A 12,556-nucleotide genomic window follows, 5' to 3' on the forward strand; every position below is an offset into this window, starting at 1 on the left:
ACAGACAACTTTCTTATGCAACTTTTAAGCTCATGAGGATTGAAAGCCCTGACTGTGGTATTGATTAAACCTTATTTGGCCATCTGACATTTTTATATTTGTGAGGAATTTAGTGGGAGCCAAGCCTGATAATGCAATCACTCTGGGGAGGCTGGCTCACACTAAAGAGGGGGTGTCAGATTGCACATGCACAGCTGGTATGTGTGGGAATGATGCCACTGTGATAAAGTGAGCCTGTGATCCCTTCTCCATCTCTCCTGGGGCTCCCCAAAACCCAGACAGGGCACGTACGTGAGTGTGTTTGTGCATGTGGGATCTCTCCACGTGTGCTGCTGTTTTCCTACATCCACAAGGCTTAACAACGTCCCAAAATTACCTCATGCTGCCCTTCCTGCCACAGCAGGTACAGCTCTGGTCATGTATGAGGAAAACATCACAGAATCATTAATTTTGGCAAAGACCTTCAAGATCATCGAGTCCAACCTGTGCCCAATCCCCACCTTGTCACCAGCCCAGAGCTCTGAGTGCCACATCCAGAGAAGGGGACTCCACCACCTCCCTGGGCAGCCCCTTCCAAGGCCTGTCCACCGTTTCCATGGAGAAATTCCTCCTGATGACCAGCCTGAGCCTCTCCTGGGACAGCTTGAGCCATTTCCCCTTGTTCCCTGTGAGCAGAGCTCGACCCCCACCTGGCTGCACCCTCCTGTCAGGTTCAGTGGTAAACAAAAAAACTGGAAAGTGCCAGACACGTCAGCAGCATTTGATAAACTACCCAAAGATGACAGATGACATCAGTTTGGATGGGAAATTTAAGAAGAAATAAGGGGTGAAGGAAAAAGCCTGTGGGAAGCAGTGCCCATGGCACAGAGTCAGCATTATCTGAGCACCGCAGGAAGCTGCAGAGCTGTGACTGATAATCTGCTCCCTGCAGACCACGCAGCTCCCAGCAGGCACAGGCTCCTTTTATTCCCAAAAAAGAGAGATTTCCTGGAGGTGCTGTCTGTCACGGCTGTTTTATGATGTCTCTGTTATTGCAGGTCAGGAGGAGCCAGGCTGGGCTTGTCTCAGCATTTGATATAATCCATAGAAAGGCACTGGGTTCACAGAGTATTAGATTAATAAGGAGGAGAATCTGGATAGGAATTCTGGAGATATGGGAAAATCTAAAATATATCCTTACAGTTTCTCTTTTTCACAACTCTGGTTACACTTTTATATCTTGCAACTTGTCTTTGCCACCTCTTCTGGTGGCAAATTCTGATTTGTACTCAGAATATATTTGAAACTCTGCTGGTGGATCTCCTGGAGGTGCCATGGGAGACAGGGACTGACATACCATGGTGCCAGATCCCAGAGGGTGCTGAGCTGGAGAGAGGGGAAACGACACAAAAAGGAAGAAGGAAAACAACAAAGAAACAAAAACCTCACCGAGCCTGGATTTTGTGTGTAATCCCTGTGTGCTGGCAAACTTCAGCAGAGCCCCAACACTGGGAGGATTGTGCAGCCCGGCCCCGGCTCATCCCCCTGGCACAATTTCAGAGAAACCACGGACAGGCTCCTCTTTCATCCCAAATTCAGCCACACAGAAGTGCCTGCAGGACCCACAGCATCCTGCCAGCCCTGTGCTCAACTCCTTGCATTATTTTAGTGCTGGAGAAAGCGAATTATCTGATTTCCTTTAGGTTATCAGGAGGGCTTGTTCCTAAGGGAATACTGATGAGTTTTAAGGGGTCAAATCCCCAGGATGTCACAGCCTTTCTCCCAGCACAGCTGGGTTCAGGAAGATGTTCTACAGCAGCCTCATTTCTAGGGAATAATTCCCCAAATCTTCTCTCTGAGAGCCTGGTGCAGCCGGAGTCTGTGAGGTGTCCTCTCGGCCAGAGGGAGGGGGTAGAGCATCTCCGCTGGGCTCTGGAGCTGCTCTCTTTGCAGTGCTCCCGTCCAAGAGCTGCAGGGTTATTTATCCCTTTGCAATGAGAGAAAAACCCTTTTGCCCCGGTTTTAACCATTTTAGTCTGTATAAACTCAAGGTTTTGGTTTGTTTTTTTTTTTCTGTCAAGAAAAATGCAGAAACTTTTGTTTACTTTTTTGTCTTATGAAAAGTTACTTCCATACAAAAAACCCAACAAAAAACCAACAACCAACTAACCAGCCAACCAACCAACCAACCAACCAACCAAAAAAGCCAACAAAAACAAATAAACAAAACCCCACAAAACCTCAAACAAACAAACAACCTCCCACACCCCCAAAACCAACCAACCATCCAAACTACCAGAGAAAAAAAGCTGTTTTAAAGATTATTGAAATTTTAAAAAACCCAAATATTGAAGATAAGAGTTACCTATATATCTATATCTATATCTGTATCTATATATATCTATATATATCTATATATATCTATATATACATATCTACCTATAGATAAGAGTTGTATGTATGCAACACTGAAGATCTAAGTGCAGATTGTGTTTGAAAAACCAATTTTCACATGTTTTATTCCCTTCAGGACCATCCTTTTTAAGAAATTGGTCTGGAAAGGCAGCCTCCAGCCTTTGCTGGCTTCAGGTGTGTGCTGGCAGCTCAGGAGCCCTGACCTTTTTGGGACAATAATCCTGGGAATGAACACTTGGTTTTGGACTCCCAGAAGATCCTGGGATATATCCCTTATATTTATAAAGAATATTTCACTACAAATCTGCCTTCATAGGATTGCTAAAGGAAGAATCCCAGCAGCAAGGTGGCTTTCCGTGAATATTGGGAATTAATCCAGTCTGCTTGCTCTGTCCAAGGTGAGGAACCTGCTGGGATGGGGCCGAGGCTGGCACACTGGCATCAGAATTTGGATCCCGGTCCTCCTTTCCCAGGGAATCGGTCCCTGATCCTCTTTCCCAGGGAATCGTGAGCATGTGGGCGGTGGAGGTGCTTTGTGAGCTCTGGAGCTCTCTCCAGGACAATGCCCAGCCATTCCTTTTCCCTGCGCTGCGGTGTGTGCTCCGCGGCCGGGACATCGCTGCCACTTGCTGGGAAAACTGGGAACTCGTTCGAGGGAAAACCAGATGTTTCCAAACCGGGGCCTCTGGCATTTCAGCTTCCTTCAGGCCTATTTTACCGGAGCTGTAAAATCACCTGACAATGGGCCATGAATATTAATGGTCTTAGCCCGAAGGCAGAGGGGGAGTGGGGGTTTGTTATCAGGTTAAAAGTGGACGGCTGCTTTCATGTGGGAGTGTGTAACCTCCATAAATAAAACACCAGATGTGCCTGGATTCTGTTTTCCTTTAAACGACTAGGGAATTCTCATAAAGAGCAGGAATACCTAGGGCCAGCAGGAGTTTATTTCAAACCCTTTTTATTTATTTGAGCAGGGGGAGCTGGTGAATGCCGGGGCGGAGCAGCCAGGTCTCTGCAGGGTGGGTACCACCTCCAGCCGGGGCCCTGAGGCTCTGAACCCCCCAGATTAAGCCAGCTTTACCTGTAAAACCTCCGAAACCGGGCCTGTCTGCTCACAGGAGCAGGATGTTGGTGCAGATGCTCCTGCAGGAGGATGGTGGTGCATGGACCACGGGACAGACCCAGGGAGGGAATGATGCTGTCAGTCCCTTCCTTGGGAGGGATTTGTACTCAGAATATATTTGAAACAAATCTTGCACAGGTGTGAGGCTGGAGGAGCAGGATGGGATTCTTCCAAAGAAGAATTTTTCATTTTTAAATGAGCACAGATTATCCGGAAAAAAATATGCTATATGGGTGAAAGTTCAGAGCAATGTTCTCTTTCCTAACTCTTCCTTGAAAATGAAAAAGCAAATGTAGGTATTTCATGAGCAGATTATTTGAAACAGTTTTGACAAAAATAATGGAGGAAGTTTTATATTGAATTTATTTGTATTTCCATGGCACTTTGAATAAAACTAAGAAGCTTCCCAGGAGATCCTTGACATCCACTGTGTGTGACCTTGGAAATCAAGTATTGGTGGAGCCTGTGGGGTGATTTGAGGTGACCCCTTTGGTTTCAAGGGTCTGTGGGAGTCTCCAAGAAGAGTGAACATTGCTCTGTGCCTGCTCCAGTTGCTACACGAGTCCTTTGGTGTCTCACCAAGATAAACACGTGAGCACAAGAAAAACCAACCCCTCTCTGCTGAGGATTGAGGTGGTTTGGTAGCATTCTTGAATACTGGTTGTTTTGTTTTGAAAAATCACCTGGAAAGTTACATTTCTGGGTGATGTGAAGGGTAGGAGTGATCTGGACACAGCAGCTGCACCTGAGTCATCTGTGCCATGTCCAGGCCAGGCCAGGGTCAGCCCCTCAGGTTGGATTTGAGCTGCAGAGTTTGTCCAAAGCTCATGGAATTCAGGGTGGCCAAACAGCCCTAAAACCATGCCAGGAAAACCCTCACCCTCAGCCAGCGGTGATGCTGAACCTGTGGTGAGCTGGGGGATGAGGAACACTCCTCGTTTTATTTATGGATCGTCTGTTTCGGTCATGGAGGAAGGAAGTTCCTTAATGCTTTGATAAATACAAGCTCTAGGGAGCTGCAGGAGTGTTTGCAGAGCCCAACCACAAAGCTTATTTTGACAAAATGCGGAGGCAAGGATCATTCTGGCTCTGGCTGTATCTGCTGGAGAAACTCAGGGCTTACAGGGAACCTGCTGAGACTGGGTCTGTTTGAAAGATTAAAGGGAATTTTATATGAAAGCTGCAGTTAAATGTAATAGTAATAATAACAATAATAATAATAATAATAGTAATAATACTTCAGGTATGCTGGGCTTCATCTGGATCCATACCTCCCCTCAAACAGACCCTACATTTAGGCACTTTCTCTGCACGAAAATGTAATTAGAATTTATGGATTTATGGAATCCATACTTTTAAGGCCTGCAGAGTACAAACTGCCCAGAGTGCTGGCCAGCTCTCCTCCAGCTCCCTGCCCTCTGGAGCCCTTGGAATGAGCTGCCGGCTCCCAACGCCCGGCAGGTCGCTGTGGAGAGGGGATTAAGCAAATATAAACCCTTGGGGATTTCGTTAAGCTCTAGCAGGTCTCAGGATTTCTGAAAAGTAAAACAAAACTTGCACGGTCTGGTGTTTCTGAGCAGCCAGGGCGCTCCGAGCCCAGACAGGACCGAATTAGAAGAGGCTGAGGGAATTAAACGCTGGGGCTCTTTGATCACATCAGCCTTGTTTTGATTGCTGTCCTTCTCCAGCTCTGTTCTTGGCTGGAAATACATATAATTCTTCATGACTTGACAGGTTTGTGCACTGCCCACAGACACCTTTCACTGCTGTTATGGCAGGGCTGATCTGGGACCTGATTTATGTGAATAAAAGTGTCACTTCCAGGGATGGCCCTGCAAGGCCCTTCCTGTCACCATCCGAGTCTCTGCCACCATTCCCAGCCCATGGATTGCCACAGGATTCCCTCTGCAGCTGGTCCTGGAGGCAGCAGAGACCTGGGAGTGATGGGAATGGGGCTGGCTCTGGGTGAGCAAGGGAAAAACCAGGATTTATCTGCAGTAGCAGAAGGAAACCCGGAGCATGGTGTGGCTAAAGCTCGTTCCTGGCACAGCTGCAGCCCATTCTTCTTCCACCCAGCCCAAGTGCCTTCAAACCCTATTTGTCTCCATTTTTCTGCTCTCTTGTAAGAAGGAAATGCTGCTTTACAGAGCAAAAAAACCCCAACTTCTTAAGCACAGATACATTTTTGAAGTGCCTTGTTCAGTGCCAAATGTCAAAAATTTGCCAGCAACTGATAAATCTTTTTGAAACCTCCCCTTGTATTCCACACGTCCAGCTGAAACTTGGAATTTCCTGATCTTGAGGTGATTTGGATCCGTATCCGAAAATAATGGAGTGGTCTAGCAGTGATGCAGGAGTGGACAACACCTCGAGTGCTGGTTCATGACTTCCAGGGGGATTTTGGGGAGGAGGGAGGATGCTTCAGGGGAGATGGTTTTAGCTCCTTCAGCTCCCCAGTGGAATCCGTGGGAGTCGCTGAGGAGGGGAGGGAGGGATCCGGTAACAGGGGGGTGGTGATTCCTCCCTTCTCACCTGGTGATTAGTCACTCCTCTAATAAAAGGTAATTTGAGAAAAGTGCTCTCTGTGCCTTCAAGGTCTGGCCCACACCCTGCTCAGGGGTAGGGAGATCTCTGGTTTCAGTGGGGTAACATCTCATTCTCCACTTGAGTTACAAAAATTAGTAGAAAATGCATACAAAGTGTCTATTTTATGGTTTTCAACCTTTTAGCTTAGATTTCTGTGGATTAATGCTATCCAGGGTACTTGTGTGTGTTTATTGAAGTAATTTTAGTGGAAAAGGATAACAGCTCTAAGACAAGAAAGTAAAACTTCTAAAACAGGTCTATAATGCAGGGAAGTTTTCTCATTTTCATGAACAAGAGGGTTGCTAGACTGTGAGCCAGAGAATTGGGATAAGAGGTGTGTTCTTATCCATTCCTCCAGGAATCTTTTGGGTGACATCTGGAGTGTTTGGGCAAGGAAGAAGGGGGGATGTTCTGTACCTATTAATGTTGCTTTTTCTTATTGGCACTGAAAGCTCAAAATGGGGAAAAGTGCTGCAGCAAAAGCAGTTTGGTTTGGTTTTGTGCAGCATCTCAAACACAGGCAGGGTCATGGTGAGCAAGGCTGGGGATCGTGGCCATGCCTTGTATTTTATTGCTCCAAAAGAGATGAGATTTCTCCTTCCTGGTCTGTGCCACTGTTCCCTGTTCTGCCTTAACCCTGCTCCTGAAATGGAGTGGAAGAGAAGCCCCAGTGTTTGTCTGTAAAGGGAAATGCTCAGTGGGGCTGTGTGAGCCCAGTGCCAGCTGTGCTGCAGGTGGAATTGCCACAGCTGGAATGTGCCCTGCTGTGCTCCGGTGGGATCTCCCCAGCACTCCCATCTCTGAGAGCGCTGCTGGTCCGGCTCAGAGGCAGAGAAATGCAAAAAGCTCTTTGCTCATCAGAGCCAAGAACAAGATGACAGTTTTTGGATGGTGTCACAGCTCTGGGATTCCTGGGCAGGTCAGGGAAAGCACCTTCCCCAGGCTCCTTCAGAGCAGAGCCCCAAACCCCCAGATTCCCTGGAGAGACATTGAAACACCCACCCAGGGCACACTGGGGGTTGCTTTAGATGGTCATGGCTTTGTGGCAGAGTTCTTGCATATTTTCAGCACTGGTTTGCTTAGCAGAAGGCCAAAAGTATTTAAATAATTAACAAAGATTGCTGACGAACAGGGAAAGAGCTGTTTCTGTGGATATCGGTTTGGACATTAAAGAATTCCACAGAAAAATGTCACTTTCTTGCCAATTTGGTACATTTGTCTTGTTTTGTTGAAAATAACTGAAAAGTATTTCCTGGCTCTGTACCACTGTAGAGATGTGTGAAATAAACAGCTCTGCCCTTATCTTAGCCAAGCGAAAATATTTCCAGTTTCCCCAGAATTCCCCTGATGAGGATTAGCTTCTCTGATGATTAAGAGGTTCAGGATTTTGGTAGAAACAAGCAATCCTTTAATTTTTTTTTTCTTTTCCCTTTTTTTTTTTTTTTCCTTTATTTCTTACACTTTTAGGGAGGACAGTGTGAATCCCTTTGCACATATTCTTGGAATAATTTGTAGCTTTTTGCTCCCTGTCTCTCCCTCGTTGCCTCTGACTCCGTGTCTGGGGGCAGAGGGTGCCCTGAGTGCTATCGTCCTCCTGGAGCCCCTCATCCATCCTGTGTGGATTTGCCCTGTCTGCAGGTCTCATCATGCCAAAACAGGACACTTAGGGAAGATTAAGACCTAAATTAAGTGAGAGAAGAGTTTGCAGTGGGCTGTCTCACTCCTGCTTTGCTCGAGTGTAAATCTTTTCACCCCAAAGCGGGTGTTGAGTTATTCCCCCGTGGCTGCACTTCTCAAACAACCCCACTACTGTGTCAGCTGAGGGGACCCTGCTGTCCTCACCACTTTTTACATTAATGTCTATTTTTACATCAGATAAGAAGCTCTTTCCAGACTCCCCACATGCTCTCACATGCTTTCAGGAGTGGATGGGGTTGGATTTGTGTTTGTGCAGACGGGGAGAGTTTAAGGCACTGATTAATGTTTACAATTTGCAAAAATATTCAGCTTGTGTTGGTCAGAGTCCTGATGGAGCCTGAATAAAGCTGCCTGAGCTCCAAACCACAGGGTCAGACATTTGGAGCCCAGTGTTGGCTGGGAGGGTTTGGAGCTCGCACCTCTCCTGAGGGTGGCCCAAGAAGAGGAGCTGTGAGTTCAGGAGGTCAGCAGTTAAAAGGCTTCATCCTTGGGATTTGATTCCTGGCTCAGAGTGACATCAAGCTGGGACTTTCAGAGTTCTCTCTGAAGTGTCTGCTAAACAAACTACTCTGCAATAGCATCAGCTTTGTGTGGAGAGGCAGGAAAATAGCAGGGACCAGAGTGTGCTGCTAATTTAATAGAGGTTTTGAAGGGAAAAATTTCATCTCGGCCACTCAGGAGTTTCCCAGCCTTTGGTCAGAAGAAGGATGTTGTAGCTCAGTGCCACTTTTCCTGCCCAGAATTGCCTAAATTGTGTTGATTCACTCCCAGCAGCAGCAGGCAGTGGGTGGGGAACCATTGCAGGACCACAGGGCAAACCCAGGAGTTCCTTTCGTGCCAGGGTTGTGCTCTCTTGGCTGAAGTCTGGGTCCTCAAAGGAAGGGTGAATCTGAGCCCTGCAAAGAAAGGCAAAAAACTCTGTGTTTGGCTGTGGGAGCTCAGCAGGCTTGTCAGGAGAGGTGGGATGGCCACATGTGACACCTTGTGAGCCACAGGGCTGGGGTCCATGTCCACGTGGGTGTGCATTGCTGCTCATCCCTCACCTGGCACCTTGTTCTGCAGTGATTCCTGCCCTGGAACAGCCTGGCAGCAGCAGCCTTTGCCTTCCCAGTCTGTTTTCCCTTCTGAGCCAGAGGCATCACAGTTAGCAGGGATTTATCCAGTGCTGGGCTGCTTTGCTCAAGCCACCACGAGAGGAACTGGTCAGTGCTGTGCCATCAGGGTTTGGTCTGAGAACCTCCCTGAGTGCTGGCACCAGCTCCCATCTTTATTTACCAGCTTGGAGTTAGTGATCCAGAGTGGCAGAGAGAGGCAGTTTATGTGCTGATAATTCTCTTATGAATACCAATAGTACACAGCTGATGAAGTGCTGGTTCACCCCGCAGAGAGGAACACTCTCAGAAGAATCACAAATGAAACAAGTTTGGGAGAAACTCTTAAATATTTGGTCTTTTCCCCAAACAAAGCACTTCATACCTTTTTTCCTGCTGCTGTTTTCCAGGTGAGCAATGATGACGGAAGAAAAACAGCTGGGGGAGGAGAGGACAGGCCTGGGGCTTGGCTCCCCTTGTGGATCCATCCAAAGGGATGCCCTGTTGCTCCTGGAATCAGTGCCAGGAGGAGCCACAGCATGGTCCGTATTTCTAATCTGATCTCCAGGAAAAACTGTCTGCAGAGCGATCTGGGGACGTCATGTGTTGGGTTTTTCACAGGAAACAAACAGGTTTGCTGTGTTACAATGGTTTTTGAGGCAGGTTCTAGGGGAGCTCAGGTGTTGATGTGCCCTGGGCCGTGCCCCAGCAGCAGGCGTGTTGGAGCGGCGCAGTGGAGAGCTCTTAGAAAACATCAGAAACCAACCCCTAAACCACAATTCTCACAAGCTCTTGTTTATTTTATCCCTCTAAGCACCACTTGACATAGAGAAGTATATTTATACTTTTCATGGCCTTCATAGGACTAGGGCATTAGCTCCAAAAGTAAATGAAAATTCACATTTTAGCTGGATTGTGCATAATAAACCTGATTGAGTATAGGAGGGTCTCAGTTTAGTTCCCAGCTAATATTACACATAGAGAAATTCAAAAACCTGTCTGGAATATATTTGAGCACGCAGCCCAGGACATGCTAGCTCCAAATCACGAACCTCACCCTTCAGCTTCTTCCTTTCCTCACCAATTCCATGTTCCATCTCCTGCATGTTTCTGCTTTCCAGGTCTCCATCTGGCCATTAATCTGGAGTCCTTTTTTTTCTTTTCAATGTCAGAAGAAACATGATTCAGGGTTTGGCTTGGGTTAAGATGAAGGTTCCAACACTCCAGTTTACCTGAGCAGGTTGACTGTGTCTGTGCAGGGATGAATTAATGCCAGGGCTTATGATGCAGTTGAGCTGGGAATCACCACATCACCAGCTCTGATTTGTTTGGGTCCTTACAAGAATTTTAAGACTGAATCTGAGTGAAATTCTGTGAGGATCAGGGGTTCAGCCCATTTCAGTCCCTGTTAAAGGAAGCTGGGGCTCTCCTGGCAGCAGTAATGACCTGCTGCTGATCCTCATGTGTTGCCATACTCCAAACAACTCTTGGTACTTAATCAGCTGAAGTAAATTAGGTGATGAGGAAGCTGGAGCTGGCTCCAACCTGACCAAGCACAACTTATTACATAAGCAGGGCTCAGTTTGTGTTCAAGCCTGATGTGCTTTTGCTGCCTGTGCTGTATCTCTGACTGTCTGGAGGAGTCTGAGCCTCTCACTGTGCTGAGGTCTTTGTCACAGCCCAAGGAAATGGGATTGAGCAGGTTTGTCACAGAAGTCACACTTGTTTTGTGGGCTGAGGAGCGAACACTCTTTGTTGGGAGCTGCAGGAGGAATTCCCAGGTCGCAAAGCCAGCGGGAAAGGTCCCTTTGGTGGCTGCCTGAAGAGTCAGGGAGTCCCTTGAAGAGCTGCTCACTGTGGCCCATCTGCATTCCAGGCAAGGATAATTTAAGCTAGACAAGTCTTGGTAACATTTCTGAGCAGAAGGAGCCGGCCTGGCCCACTTTTCACAGCTCTGTGGCAACAGTCATTTCTGCTTGTCAGCACCTCCGGAGACGTTCACGGGAGCGGTGTCAGTGCTCCCCGTGGCAGTGCCTCGGGTTGGAGGCAGCGTTCCCAGGACCTGGTCTGGGCTGGCAAGGACAATCCACGTCTTGCCACGGGGTATTTTGGAATGGTTGAAGTATTTAAGAGGTTTGAAGCGGCTCCTGGCAGGGTGGCTCCGTGTCTGTGCACAGTGAGGGCTCTTGGAAGGCAGCACAAGAGGGCAGGGGCTTCACTGTGGGTCATGGGCAGTGCAGATGGAATTTCTGGTGGCTCTCAGCTACCCCTCTAATGTTTCCCCTTCTCCTGTCCCTCCTCTGCCCATCTCTTTTCTCCCTCAGTGCTGAGCATCTCCCTGGGGACTCTGGTGGACCCACCAGGCAGCTTGAGCAAGGTGTGCATGTGCAACACATCAGGCTGGACTTCTCCAGACCATTTCCAAACATTCACAGCATCCTTCAGAAGTCACCTTTTTTCCCCACAGAGTAACTGACCCAAAAATTTGTCTGTTATTTTTCTTAAAATCAAAATATTAATGAGAAGCATGTGGGCTGTTGCCTTATGTAAACATTAACAAGAGCTGAAGTGGTCCCTGAAATATTAGGAAGCTGCTCTTGGAAAAATCAGCAAAGGGTGCTCGTGACTGGAGTCCACCTTCCTTTGGAAATTGCTGCAGCAATAGCATGAAATCCCTATTTTCTTCCTGGATTCAGCTTGTTTCAAAATTTCTTTGTGGAATGCTATTCATTGCAGCCTAAACCACAAGTTTTAATTTGGAATTTTACTATGGCCAAATAATACTGTGAAAACGTCTCAAAGTAGCAGGGCCTGCTCCCCCCAGCTCAGCCCTGTGAGCACATTGTTTCAAAACATTCCAGAAAGTTAAATGAGGCTTTTGAGCTTGCCTCTGGAAAATCCAATAAGCTATTCCTACTTCTTATTTAATGAAAAAGGTAAAATAAAATTCTCCATCTTGCAGGAAACGGGAATGAGCATTATGGTTTTCTTTGGAGCATTTGCAGTGGCTGTTCCTCATTTCAGCTTAAATTTGGTGATTAAGGTTTACTTTTTGTCGTTATTTTAAGAACAGACCAGCCCAGATTTAGTGTTGGGTGCTGTTTCAGCAGCTGGTGTTGTTTTGGGGGAGGTGTGACGGTAACGAGGCACTTCCACAGAGAAACACTCCGTGTTTGGTGTAACCCCGGAGCCCCTGATCACCCCTGCCCGCCTTCCATCCCTCCTCAGCCTGCTTTGGGGCAAATCCTCGGGTTTAAGGCAGGGTGGAGGATTACCCGAGCCGAGCGATGCCGCCGTGGGTCCCTCTGGTCGGGAGGGTCGGGTTGCTCCGGGCGTGGGCAGCTCCGGGGCCGTGCAGCCCGGTCTGTGCTGCAGCGCCCGGGGGAGCTCCCGCCCAGCCCGGGGCGGTTCCGCCGTGCCGGGGGGGTCCGGGGCGCTCCCGGGCCCGGCGGTACCTGCGGGGGGCGGAGCGGGACCGCCCCCAGGGCTGAGCTACCCCGCACCGCCCCGCGCATCCCTCTGCTCCGTCCCGCTGCGGCCGCGCTGTGCCCGCGTTCTGTCCCTGCTCCGTCCCCCCTCCATCCCTGCTCCGTCCCGTTCCGTCCCTGCTCCATCCCTGCCCCGTCCCGTTCCAGCCCCGTTCTGTCCCGCTCCGTCCCTGCTC

The 12,556-nt window shown here is 48.3% G+C and overlaps 1 protein-coding gene across 1 annotated transcript in view; it reads left to right on the plus strand.

Annotated features, from left to right (window-relative positions):
• The window catches only part of MEGF6 (multiple EGF like domains 6), a 76,747-nt gene that overhangs the window by 27,384 nt on the left and 36,807 nt on the right, over positions 1–12,556 (plus strand). The window lies entirely within an intron of this gene.

This window comes from Parus major, chromosome 21, assembly GCF_001522545.3.
Source record: "Parus major isolate Abel chromosome 21, Parus_major1.1, whole genome shotgun sequence".
Lineage (NCBI taxonomy): Eukaryota > Metazoa > Chordata > Aves > Passeriformes > Paridae > Parus > Parus major.